At 41.2% G+C, this 13,156-nt stretch overlaps 1 protein-coding gene across 4 annotated transcripts in view; it reads right to left on the reverse strand.

The window, feature by feature from the left end:
• AP3B2 (adaptor related protein complex 3 subunit beta 2) overlaps positions 1–13,156 on the reverse strand; it is a 905,004-nt gene that overhangs the window by 492,334 nt on the left and 399,514 nt on the right. The gene's annotated exons all lie outside the window — the stretch shown is intronic.

Consider the following 13,156-nt stretch of genomic DNA (forward strand, 5'->3'; position numbering starts at 1 on the left):
TAATATCACATACAGTTACCAATAAGTAGAAAAATGTGCAACGAGTCAAAAGTAAATAAAAAAAACTTTATTTAGCAATACTTCAAAAGGTTCACTACATACAACAGTACATCACACACAAGCATGGGAAAACTAAGCCCAAGTCTCATATCACAGGTAGTACTAAAATGGAAATACAATTAGATATTAAAAACACCAGTTCATTCAAAGCAGTACATTAAGGGTTCACCACACACAATAGTAAAAGAAAAGCAACTGTTTAAAGTATCTTCAGTTTTGCTAGAAATCATTGCTTATACTTGAAGCTATATTTGGCATTTGATCTAGCAGCCTCAAGTAATGGCTGGTTATTTCTCACAAATGAATAAAATTGCGAACAACTCATGGTAAAGTTTAGCTTGACCTGCAACTCGGCCTTCACAAGTGACACAAGCATTCTATTTCTTACATCAGTCCACGCATTCCTCATAAGTGAAAAAACCCTTTCCACAAAGCTATTGCTGGGGGGGAATTGAAAGAGCAAACTGCACCAGTCTGTAAAGTGGCTTGCAGTCTGGAGCTTTACTAAAAAAAGTCACCCAGCGATCACTTACAGATGCCTCTGTCATCTGTAACAGGGCTGGCAATGCAGCAGTTAAAGTACAGTAGTCTGAGTAAAGTGCTTCAATGTCCACATCCAATTTGAAGAGGTCTGCAACTGTAAGCAGTTCTGGCCAGGTTACAGGATGTTGGAGGCTGAGGACCTGCATAGCTTTAAAGGGACTATTATCATAGTCAAACCACTTCTGTAGGTAACAAAGTGCTTTACTGTAAAAATCACAGAAGGTCCTACAGACCTGCTGTGCGACAGCTGGAGTAAAGTGCTGTAAGGCAGATGAAACTTTAGTACCAAAGAACTGGTCATCTAGCCTTCTCTGCAACTCATCTTTTAGACTTTTCATCACAGTGTACAACTCTGGAGCAGAGAGAGTGTTACTTTCAAGTTTTGCTATAGACTTGTGGAATACCTGCAGGATGTAGTGCATGAAATGTATGTAGCACTCTGCCTCCGAGACATCCCCACTGATGCCATCCTCATCGGCCTCCACAAATTTCCAGATAAGGGGGTGACAGTCCTCAGGCCCTTGACTAATAAAATAACTTTTAATAGCAGGCCAACATTCTACCAGCCTTGCCACAGCTGGGAACAAAGACAGCCACCTTGTTATAACATGTTGCATTATTTCCTTAAAGTCCTGGTCTTGGAAAGAATAGAAGCCTTTCAACAGTGCCATTTTTTTAGCAGATGCTGAAAACTCACTATGTACTTTCAAAACCAGAGTCTCCACATCAAACTTTGCAAGGGCCTTGCTTGGCACAGTTATGTATTACATGGCATAAACAGTTTGCTGCAATGATGTGAGGCACCTCAGATTTCAAACTTTTAAAAACAGACCTGTGCTTTCCATAATTGACTGAGGCATTGTCTGCAGCATAGCTAGCAATGTTTTGTACTTTGAGTCCTTTATGCACAAGGATGTCCTTTATTCTAGTAAAGATACATTCAGAACTTTCGTTATGATCCTCATAGAAATCAAGGAGTTTCTGTTGTGTGCCATGGGTGTGAGTAAAGTACTGAATAACTAAAGGGAACATTTTTCTGTTCCCTTTATTGGATGCATCTGATCCCACTGAGAAATAGGAATTGCCAAGTTCCTGCAGAAGGAGCTCCTCTGAATGAGGTGTAAGAACATTCATGACAATACTCTCAAATTTTGTCTTCCCACAGGTGAATTTCGAAGCCAAAGTAGAATCAGGGAAGACTGTCGGTGCCAGCTTACCTCCACAATCTATGGATACATATGAGTGACCATGTTTCACTCCATGATAGACTGCTGTCACTTCAGCTGCAGTGACTTTGGAAGCTTCACTGGTTACACTACGTGGCTGAATAAACTTGGTCATTACGAGGTTCTGCCTCTGGAGCTGAAGGCTTTGATGATGTTTGTCTGAATTCTGATGGCTTTTCAATGCCTTTTCCCCATCCCATTTTACAGTGAAAGTTGTTCCACAGGATGTGCACTTTGCCATGGCATCTGCATTTGGAACAGGTCGCACCCATGAGTAGCTTTGCTCCCACACCTTATTATAACTGCAGAAAAACCTCTTAGGAGACGCTTTCAGCCTATTCTTGATGATCCATTGACCTTTTCCTGAACATGATTCCTGTAGGATCCTTGCTCAACACTACAATAAACCAAAACAGCTATTAATAGAAAATCAAAACACTTGTGACCAACACCAGTGCCTGGTGGGGCCTGTGTCAGTCAGTAGCCACTAGCCAGAGTTCACATTCACATGTGAATCTCCAGACTTTCACACCCTAGAAATACCAAGTTGGTATAGGGAAAAAAAAATGAGACTCCTCATGAAAAATTACAGTGAAGATAAAGCAATGAAAGGCAGAAGCAACTCCTGTCTGAGGGACTTGCAGCTGTTACACATGAACCTGGTGTGACAGCAGAATATGCACAGAAGGCATTCAACTGTGTGTAAAACACATGGGTCAGACACTACAGCAATGCACCAAATTAAGACCCTCTACTTTTATGTAGAACCCAGTGCAAACGTTATCCAGCTGAGTCTGAACACAGCAAGAAAGTTCAGGCATACTGTGGACTGACAAGATAAAGATGAAATACATGGCAGCTCAGCAATCATACCCTCTGGCTACAATTGTAATAACTTGCATAAAGACAAATAGGACATAGTGTGGGCCGACACAATGATAAACATGAAATATGTAACTCAGCAATCATAATACCCTCTGGCTGCAACAGTAATAACTTGCATAATGATAAGAGACCGTATGGGCAGACAAAGATGAATTCCGTAGCCCCACAATTCCAGACGCAACACCCCATATTAAGTGCAAAGCACAGAGACCAGTCAACTTGGGGCTGGTTTCTCCCCTTTTCCACTCCAGATCCTCACCACCACCTCCTCCCACTGGCACAGTAAGAGTTGAGCATAGTGGCCAAGTGAAGACCTCGAGCACCCTATTTAACAGTGGTTTGGGCCCCTGCTAAAGCAGTTGAGACACACTTGAGGTCTGATTTATATACACAAGGGAAAGGCTGGCACATGTTTACTAACTATGCCCCCCTTTTCCCCAGACTACAACATAATCAGCCAGCTACTCCTTATAAGCAACTTTAAGGCCCTAACAAAGTGTGTTCAGTCTTACTGTGCAATAGTAATAAACATTGCTAGTTTGACCAATGCCAAGGTAGTGGCCCAGTGTCACTAAATAAATATTTAAGTAGTCTCAAAACTTAAATATCTACACAACAAAACATTAGAAAATATCCTGTGTATATTCACTGTAACAAGCTCAAAACCACATGAGATATTTCACATTGACAGTAGGTAAACATCACAGTGATGATAGACTAGAAAAGACAGTTCTACAGTCCAAGCATCCTATACAAATCATGTAATCATATATTCACTGTAACATCAAATGAGCTAAGCTTTGGTATAGACGGTATACCCTAGAAAACACAGATAAAAGGTAAACAGTTGTGATGACAAACTAGACAAAAAAGCTACATTTAAGCCTCACTATACTACGAAGACTGTACACCCTAGAAAGACACCCTAGGAAGAAACACAGGTCAAGGTAAACATCACGGTGATGACAGACTAGAAAGACAGATCTACAGTCCAAGCATCTTATACAAATCATGAAGTCATTATATATTCACTGCAACCAAGTCCAAAACCAGATTAGAAACTGTTCTAGTTAATCACCACATGTTGAAAATCTAGATAGTTACACACATCTTGTCACCATCAATGAATGAGATAGTGCCAGCACAGCTAGTGAATTAATATAAATTTAATATTTAAAAAATTCACTAGTAGCTGTGCTGGCAATATTTCATTCCCTTTGTCACACTAATCTTTGAAAATCTACCTTAATTCCAAAGAATTAATCCATTAAAAAAATCCACTTACCTCCAGAAAAATCAGCAGCAGGACTACTAAAACAAGCTCTCAGCAGCAGAAGAGAACAGGCAGCTAAAGGGCCAGCAAACAGGGGAACACACCACCACCCAGTCCACAGCACTTCTCCTCCAGCAAGCAAGGCAAGCAGCAGGGCTAAGGCAATCCTTCCAGGCAGCAGGGCTTCCAGGCAGGGCTTCCAGGCAGCAGGCAGGGCTTCCAGGCAGCAGGCAGGGCTTTCAGGCAGGCAGGGCTTCCAGGCAGGGCTTCCAGGCAGCAGGCAGGGCTTCCAGGCAGCAGGCAGGGCTTCCAGGCAGCAGGTAATCCACTGAAGACGACGTCCAAGCAAGAATTTCAGATCTTAATGCAGCACCCTTTGTACAAAAGTAAAAGGTAAAAACTTAAGCTGAAGCGCCGCTTTATATTCATAAATTTTCGCGGGCTTTGCAGGGCTTTGACTACTAACTCTACGTGTTGATTGGCTGCTTGCTGCACGAGCCTCGTCTGCAGCAAGCAGCCAATCAACGAGAGTCCAAGACGGGAATGTTTTTTTTTTTTTTTAATACGCGCTGACGAGCCTGACGTCGCTATTTCCGGACTCCGAGTGCAAGAACCGGAGAACCGGAGTGCCCTACTGATTTCCGGGCACTCCGGAAAAAAAACGGAGGGGTGGCAATGCTAGTAACAATATGTGATTCACAGAAAAACCTAACATGGTGCTTTACCTCAGAGTTGCACCACAGTGGGCTGTCTCTGTAACGTACTGCAAACACTAATGAGGCATTCTGGGGGAGTGTTCTATGCTAATTAGTCATGTGCCTCCCCCTTCCCCAGAAATGCCTGTGGTAAGGCATTTCAGAAAGTTGTATAAGTGAACTTGGCCAAAAGTTCTCATTCACTCATTACTTCCAATGGGAAGATTGTGTTAAAGGTAAGTGTGAGCAGACAGGTAGTTGTGTGTGTTTGTGTGTGTGTGTGTGTGTGTGTGTGTGTGTGTGTGTGTGTGTGTGTGTGTGTGTGTGTGTGCATGTGCTTGTATGGCTGCATGAGTGAGTGTACACAGAAAGAAACAAGTGTGTGTTTGAAACTATGTCTGCCTAGGTAGTCACAGTAGGAGGATTAGTTACAGGGTAGGTGTGCGTAGATGCATATGGAGGCATGGAGGCTGTCATAATCTGAAAAACACTAGACTAACAACTTATCCAGTAATAAGGGAGAGACACGACACACTAGGGAAATGTAATTATTACTCTACATTAAAATAAAAAGAGAACAGTAGAACCGTTTCACAGAAGAAAGACATATGAACATTTTATCTCCTCCTTATCTACCATTCTGATCTATTTGACCTAGGATTTCTCTTTACTAGCACATATATAATGTTAATTTTACTGTTTCTTATTCTTTACAATCTAAGATTATACCAAAGATTTTCTCACTAGAAATATGTATATAAGGTTTTTTTTTTACTGTGTTGTTATACATTATAATGTAAGATTTCCATAAAATTGTAATTGCTAAACTGTTCACATGGTTGGGAGCTTTTCTCCCCGGGCCTCTACTGAAAAAGGATATGTATCCAGCTAGACTAGCCCGGTCAACAAATGTAAAATAAATAAAATAAAATAAATAAATAAATGAAGTGGGGGGCACTAGACACTAAGAATATTCCATAAATAGTGTCTGAAAGACACTTAAAAACTGAAGAGAATAACAGTTTTGCAGCACAAAATGTATGGGTGCAAGGAACACTAGACCCCAGGGATATGAAATACTATCCTACATCACTAAAACGTTAATAGAACAACAGCTTTGCTGTATGAATAATGCAACAGATATGGGGAACACTGGACACCGGGGTACTCATTAAATATTACACAATACCACGAAAATAGAAGGAAACACGAATAAAAAGCCACTTTGCCAGAAAATAAAACAGCAGACAAGTATAACAAATACGATTTAATAAAACACTCTAGAGCCTCAGCTACAGCCTTCTTGAAGTATATACACACAGTGAAAAAAGCACATCTTAAATACACATCTTCATTACATCAATTATCCAGTTAATTAAATAAATAATCACATTCAATTACAAAAGTGCCTTTCAATTACTTTCTCTATTTATGCCTCTAGGGCTTACAGTATCAAACTTCAGAATAAAAACTGTTTCTTTAAAATAAATAAAGCTTATCTTTTAAGATAACCTCATTGTCCTCAACTAGCTGTTCCAAAATACAAGCTTTAAACTCAGACAATTCCTCCCCATGGACTAAATTAAAATGAAAGGCTACAGGACTATCTAAACTTTTATTTTTTAATATCTCTAATATGTTCCTGCAGCCTTATCTTGAACATTCTTTTAGTCTCACCTATGTAAGAAAGGCTGCAGGAACAAGAAATCGCATATACTACCCCCTTTATAGTACAAGTAAAATGACGAGAGGGGGAAAAATTTATTCCATTAATTTTCTTAAAAAACCTAAACACATACCTACATGTAGAACATTTTCCACATGAAATAGTCCCATATAAATTTCTTTCCCTATAAATATTTTCATTGAGGGGGTACAAATATATTATGCACAGTCATATCTTTAATATTCCTTCCTTTTTTATACAATATTAAAGGGTACCTATATAAATTTATAACACTATTTTTTCCTTTAAAAAAAAAGTCCAGTGATATTTAATTATATCAACCACTTCTAGTACAGAATTTCTCTAGCTGAACATTGTCCTTGCTGGCAAAGAGTTCCACCTGTAGGGTTCCGCATTTTGAGCTATGCTGAGAAAGATATCTTGGTGTAGGTGCCACTCGTGGTGGTCTGTCAAGTTCCTGCTGAGCTGATCTGCATGGTGTTTAGTTCTCCTGGTAGATATTGTGCTAGGAGTTGAAGTCCCAGGGAATGTGCTGACTCCCAGATTTGCATGGCTAGGTGGCACAGGGCACAGAATTGTGGGCCTCCTTGTCTGTTTATGTAAAACATGCTGTGGTGTTGTCTGTTTGAACTACTAGAACCCCTGGTATCTATTTCTCTTTGAAGGCCAGTAAGCCTTTTAGAACTGCCACTAGTTCTTTCCAGTTTATGTGCTTCCTCTCTGTCTGGGAAATCCATGACCTGTGGATTTGGAGATGTTGAGTATGGGTCCCTCCATGCAATGTCTGAGGTGTCTGTGGTGAGGGTTGCCCTTAAGGAGAGATTTTGAAGGACAAGCTCTGATTCTGGGTGCCAGCCTGTACCCACCATTTGAGCTCTTGCTTGAGGAAAGGTATCAGTTGTATTTTGGTGTCCAGGGACTGAATGCTCTGACACCACACATTCTTTAGATACCACTGAAGCTTCCTTATGTGTAGTCTGGCTAGTGCCACCATAAGGGAACAAGATGCCATGTATCCCAGAGCTCTGAGGAATTATCTGTCTGTTATGCATTATTTGCACTGTATGTTCTGGAAGTAGTTGGTCAAAAATTTGACTTTGTCTGGGGGAGAAAGGCCTTTTGGAGGGAAGAGTCCAGGAGTGCCCAGAGGAAAATCATCTGTTTGGATGGCACAGTGATGGACTTCTTTAGATTTGGAGTAAACCCCAAGGAGGTTAGGGGGTCCTGTGTGAATTTCAGGTCTTTGAGAATATGTGACAGGTCTGAGGCCTGTATTAGGCCTATATTAGGCAATTATCCAGGTACAGGTAAATCTGGACTCTTTTGGTCCTGCAGAAAGCAATGTCAGGAGCTAGGCACTTTGTGAAATCCCTTGGTGCAGTAGACAGTCGAAAGGGCAGAGCTAAAAACTGATAATGACTGGAGCTTGCTCTGAAGTGAAGAAAGCTTCTGTGCGACTTTAATATGGGGATGTGCAGATAGGTGTCTTTTAGGTTTAAAGAAACCATAAATGCCTAATGGGCTAATGTGGGGAATAGTTCCTGCAGGGTCGACATTTTGAATTTTGGTACCCCGAGAAAAAGATTTAAGTTTGACAGGTCCAGAATGGGATGCCAAGACCCTTCCTTTCTGAGTACCAGGGAGAGTCTTAAGTAAAATCCTTCCCATTTTTGAACTCCTGGAACTGGTTCTACTGCTCCCTGGGAACACAAAATTTGAATGTGTTCTAGAGCCTGAGTTTTTTTATTTTGGGGTACATCTGAATATCTTAAGAATCTTAAGGCTCTTTGAAAGTGAGTTTGTAACCACTGGCAATAATATTTAGTACCTATTGATCTAAAGTAACATGGGTCCAGTTTTGAAAGAAAATGGATAGCCTTCCTCCTAGCTCTGAGGTGAGGTTGGGGAGGGGGGATGCAAATGGAGAGTCATGATTGCTCTCTGGAAGGGGCAGGTGTCCTAGAATTCCATTGTCTGTGAGACTCTGAGGTCTACTGCCTAGATCTTTGTTGTTGTGGTCTATACCTGGGGATTCTGTCCCTCTGAGGCTTTCTCTGTTTTCTTCTAGATTGGGTTGTGAAGGACCAGTGTTTGGCCAGAAAATTCCTGCTGAATCTTGGGGGTTGCACTTGTAGAAGGGCCTTTCCAGTTTGCATGAATTTTGCCTGGTCCTCCATATTTTTGAGGAGTGCTTCAGCTTTAGCCCCAAAAAGACATTCTTTGTCAAGGGGGGTATCTTGGAGATTAGCTTTCACCTGGTCAGGGAGGGATTACTCCCTAAGCCAAGCATGCCTCCTGATCACTGTGCTAGTGACAGCTGCCCTGCAGAAGGCTTCCATGGCTTCATAATTGCAGTGTAGGGAGTATTTGGGGACTTGAAATCTGGAATGGCACAGATCTAAAAGTTCATTAGAAAGGTTGCTAGCTCTAGACCTGAAAGCTTTTTGTTTTAGTTGATCAAGAATGGTTTGGTGGTATTTGATTATATGGAATTGACAGCTGAGGGCTCTCATAGTAAGGATTGCCAAAGCGTACACTTTCTTTCCAAATATATCAAGAGCCCTACTTTCTTTGTCAGTAGGTAAAGGGTTCCTAGAGGTACTGGTCCCAGACCCCTTAGGGCTTGGGGTGATGACTTCAGGGCTAGTAGTTGGATTTTATAACAGATATTTATGTGAGTCCTGGACCCTCTAGAACTGGTCAGGCTTTCTGGGTGCAGGAGGGAGTGAGTCAGGATTTCAGGAAGCATCCTGAAAAACATCTTCCACTACTTCCAAAATAGGTGAGATTGCTAGGGGTTTGTGCTCAGGGAGGTCTAATGACTCCCTCTCTGTTTGGCCTGTGGGTATTCTTGTGCTTCCCACTGAAAATGTTGTCTCATAGCATGAAGAGTCTCTCCAAAAGTGAGGTCTTCACACGGGGAGGCAAAGGGGAGATTTTCCTCTGAATCTGATTCCTCATGTGAGGTGTAAGTGGGGCCTTCCTCAGATGTAGAGTTCTCCAAAGCAGACTCTTATTCTGAATGCAGAGGACCAGGCAGGTATTTGGGGGGGGGGGTGTCTCTTTTTCTTTTCCCTGGGTTGATATCCCCTGAAGTCTGTCTAGACCTTACAATGTTAATGAGGTCTTTAGCCAATTTGATTAAATCTTGTTGGGGTCCCTGAAACTGGGAACCCATAGGCCTAGGTGAAGGCCATGCCACAATGCCTTTCTTTGGTATGGGCTTGGCCTTAGTCCTAGGAGTGTCCGACGCCCTGGCACATGACTCTTTAGATTGAAGATACACCGGAATGGGCCTAGGCTCTGAAAAGTCTCCGGTTAGCAGTCGCTTGTTGGAAGCTGTGACCTGCTCAGTGGTCTCGGACCCAATGGATGAGCTGAAGATATGAGCTGTAGAAGTCAAAGGGACTGAAGGCATTTCCAACTCCAAATGGGTCTTGACAGAAGCCTGGGTTGCTGAGTCAAAGGTTGAAGGGGGCTGTAAAAGCGCCTCACTTTCCTCAGCAATCACAAGTCTAGGAGGTGAGTTGGGGGCAAGTGAGTGTTGTCCGTGGACCTCTGCCTTTTTTCTTATCTTTTTTGCGCATAGGTAAATTGAGCTTGGGAGGACAGATGGATGCCATGGTACGTGATTGCACAGATTCCTGCCTCAGAAAACGAGCTAAAAACTCTACACCTAATAGTTCTAGTGTTAAACCTAGCAAATAAAACACAGTTTGGGACATTGTGGTGTGGGCCTAGGCAAGTTACACAAAATGTATGGGAAGTCTCTGTGTGGAATTTGTTTACCACAATGGAGACAATTATTAACTTTATCTGACATGAGTCAAACAGGAAAGAAAGGAGTTCCCCAGCAGGGTACTTATCTTTCCGATGACAATGTCTCTCTGGTGTGGACTGACCGATGCACTTGAAATCTGATTTGGGCTCCAGTGGCAAGAAAAGACTGAAATGATGATGCAGGCTGGCTCCCTTTATACCTCAGTATACTGACATTGGTTGAGGCATCCACCAGCCTGGGACACAAAATAAGTTTCTCTGGGAGTTGAACCAGTTGAGGGTTTTTACAGCAGGAAATTCCAACTGTCAGGACTGCACCAGTGAAACACGAAGAACATCTACAATCACTTAAAAAAGGGACAATGAGTTAAAAAAGCTTTGAGCCCTGAATCTTAGGTTCACTAAGCACCTCATTAACAGTATTTATTGACTGACTCTAATAGTCCATCAGGTATGAGGGACAGGGTAGGAACAAGGCACAATCAGTGCATTGTATAAATTCAAGGACAGTTGAGAGGGATACAGGAGGAACACTAGATGGACACCAGGGAGATGTTTTCACTATTATTCTGACGCATTTAAAAAGTTAGTAGTGCAGCAGGTGTAGCACTATGATGCACTTTCTGAATGATAAGAAGAACGAAACTCTGATACCTGGCATTACTGACTAACTGTAATCATCTGTGATTTAAGGGGGGAGGAGGAACATCAAAGGCTAAAGCAGGGCCATTCTGTCATGTCAGGGAGAGCTAACAGGTACAGTGGAGAGAGTGTGTGTGTGTGTGTGTGTGTGTGTGTGTGTGTGTGTGTGTGTGTGTGTGTGTGTGTGTATGTGTGTGCGTTTAAATGTGTGTAGATGCATGAGCACGCATTCTAAAAACATGCTTCTGGAGCATTTCTCCCCGGGCCTCCACTGAAAATAGGATCTGTGGAACCTAGTCGGACTTTCCCGGTCAACAAATGTTAAATAAATAAATAAATAAATAAAATAAATGAGATTGAGTGGGAGATGCCTATGTAAATGAGATGTGTGGGCTATCAGTGGTGCTTACCACCGAAAGTGCTGATTAGCACTAATGGTAATGTCATGCAATTCAGAGACATGCAAATTAGGTCTTTCCTCACTGAAGTTAACGTGTATCTAGACTGCATTTTCTGTGATCATGGAAACAGACCCTTTTGGCTGCAACTTTTACTGCCGGTGGTAGGATTCTTTCTGAATTCCTTGGATACTACTTTAAATAGGGCTTTCTAAAAGGAATTAGATGTATGTGCCTGGCTTTTGCAGCATGTTGTACTCAGAGATATTTAATTAAATTTGCTGAAATGAAAATCCTCATCCTCATCATAGGCAGCACTGATTAATGAACTCAAACTTCCAAACTTGCTCTTCCACTGAATGAGCTGTAGATACTGTCTGAAACAGGTGTAGGTTGATTAGAATCCCATTACTTACTCTAGCATTTTCAATAATGTGATCTTGAATGATTGTAATTTTTTTTCTGAAGTTCTGTATTCATTCACTTTGATTAAAACATGTAACTTGGGTGTGTACATTATTTATATCAATGTGCAGTTAGGTTGTGGCTGAACATAGACGTCTGAGGTTCACTCTACTTACCTGCTCTGAATAAATAAATGAATGAACAAATGGAGAGATAAATGAATAAATAAACAGTCAATAAATAAATTGTTCTGTGTTGCTGTCTAAAGGATTTTATTTTCTTTCGTCAAGACTCCTGATAGTGCCCTGACATCATACCTTTTACAGGATTCTGTTCTACCCACTCTGTCTTTTCTAAACATTTGTTAATGGTGAATCTCTTATGAATCTGAGTTTTAAAACTGCACTGAAAAACTGATGGCATATTCCCTTGAGCCTGCATTTCAGCTTTTGTTAAAGTTCTCTAGGAAAACAGTTCTCTTTTGAACTGTGAATTCATCTGAGTGCCTTGGAGTTGCAGGCCTTTTTGTGTGCAGAATTTTGTGTATTGTTTTACAAGGACAGAATCACATTACAAATTGTCTTTTATGCCTAAGTCATGATAATATATTAATTTCAATCCAAAGACACAGTATCTATCTTTGTACGGTTATTTGCAGAATTAAAGGGACCGGATATTATACCATATGGACTTGTTTACATATCAACAGCTGAATCACTTAGGAAGTTGGATTAATACTTTATTGCTTTTGTGTCTCATAATTCATGTGCCTTGGCTGATAAAAGGACTATTTCAAACTGGAATAAAGGACTCAAAGTCCTCTCAGAGATTATTATATAAGAAATGTTGCTGTCTCTGAATTCGCCTTTTGTGAAGTCTCTTTCACAGCTGTGTGTGAATCAACCACATTTCTGTGGTCTACACCTTTTCCAAGCATTACAAATTGGGTTGTATTTTTAAGATTAGATTAAGGGTGGTTCTGACAAAGAATTTATCCAAAGCACATTAGCTGGGACCTTCACCCAGGTTATTCAACTGAGACACTTTTGGCTACTGTAAAGAAAAGGATGATGACAAAACATGGTGAATGTTGTTGAGCTTTTGAGCACTTATAGGTTCATAGGTGATTATTAAGCTACTGACCCAAGAGACATTTTAATCCTAGCCAAGCTTACCCCAAATTTACTAAAATCTTCCAGCTACAGTCTTATGTAGTAAATTGCACACAGGAGTGACCAACTGTGTGATTATTATATGACAGGATGGCTGAAGCTATAGGGGGGCCTATGGCACAATATATGTGAAGTGATTGTACGGGATATCGAATTTTCAAACTTTTGAGACTATATAACCGAAACCCCTAATTACCGAAAGACCAGAAGCGCAAATTTCAAAATCCCGATCATCGGGAGTTTGACATTTGTGCTTCTGGTGTTGCGGTTTGGTGGAAGGTGAGGTAAGTATCTATGTTTAAATGTGTTGGTTAGAGGTTTAGTGTGTAAGTGTGTGTTGTGATTGTGATGTGTGTGTGCGAGGGGAATGTAGGTGTGTGGTGGTGTTTC

The sequence above is a fragment of the Protopterus annectens genome, chromosome 7.part0 (genome assembly GCF_019279795.1).
Source record: "Protopterus annectens isolate FY-2018-M chromosome 7.part0, PAN1.0, whole genome shotgun sequence".
Classification (NCBI taxonomy): Eukaryota; Metazoa; Chordata; order Ceratodontiformes; family Protopteridae; genus Protopterus; species Protopterus annectens.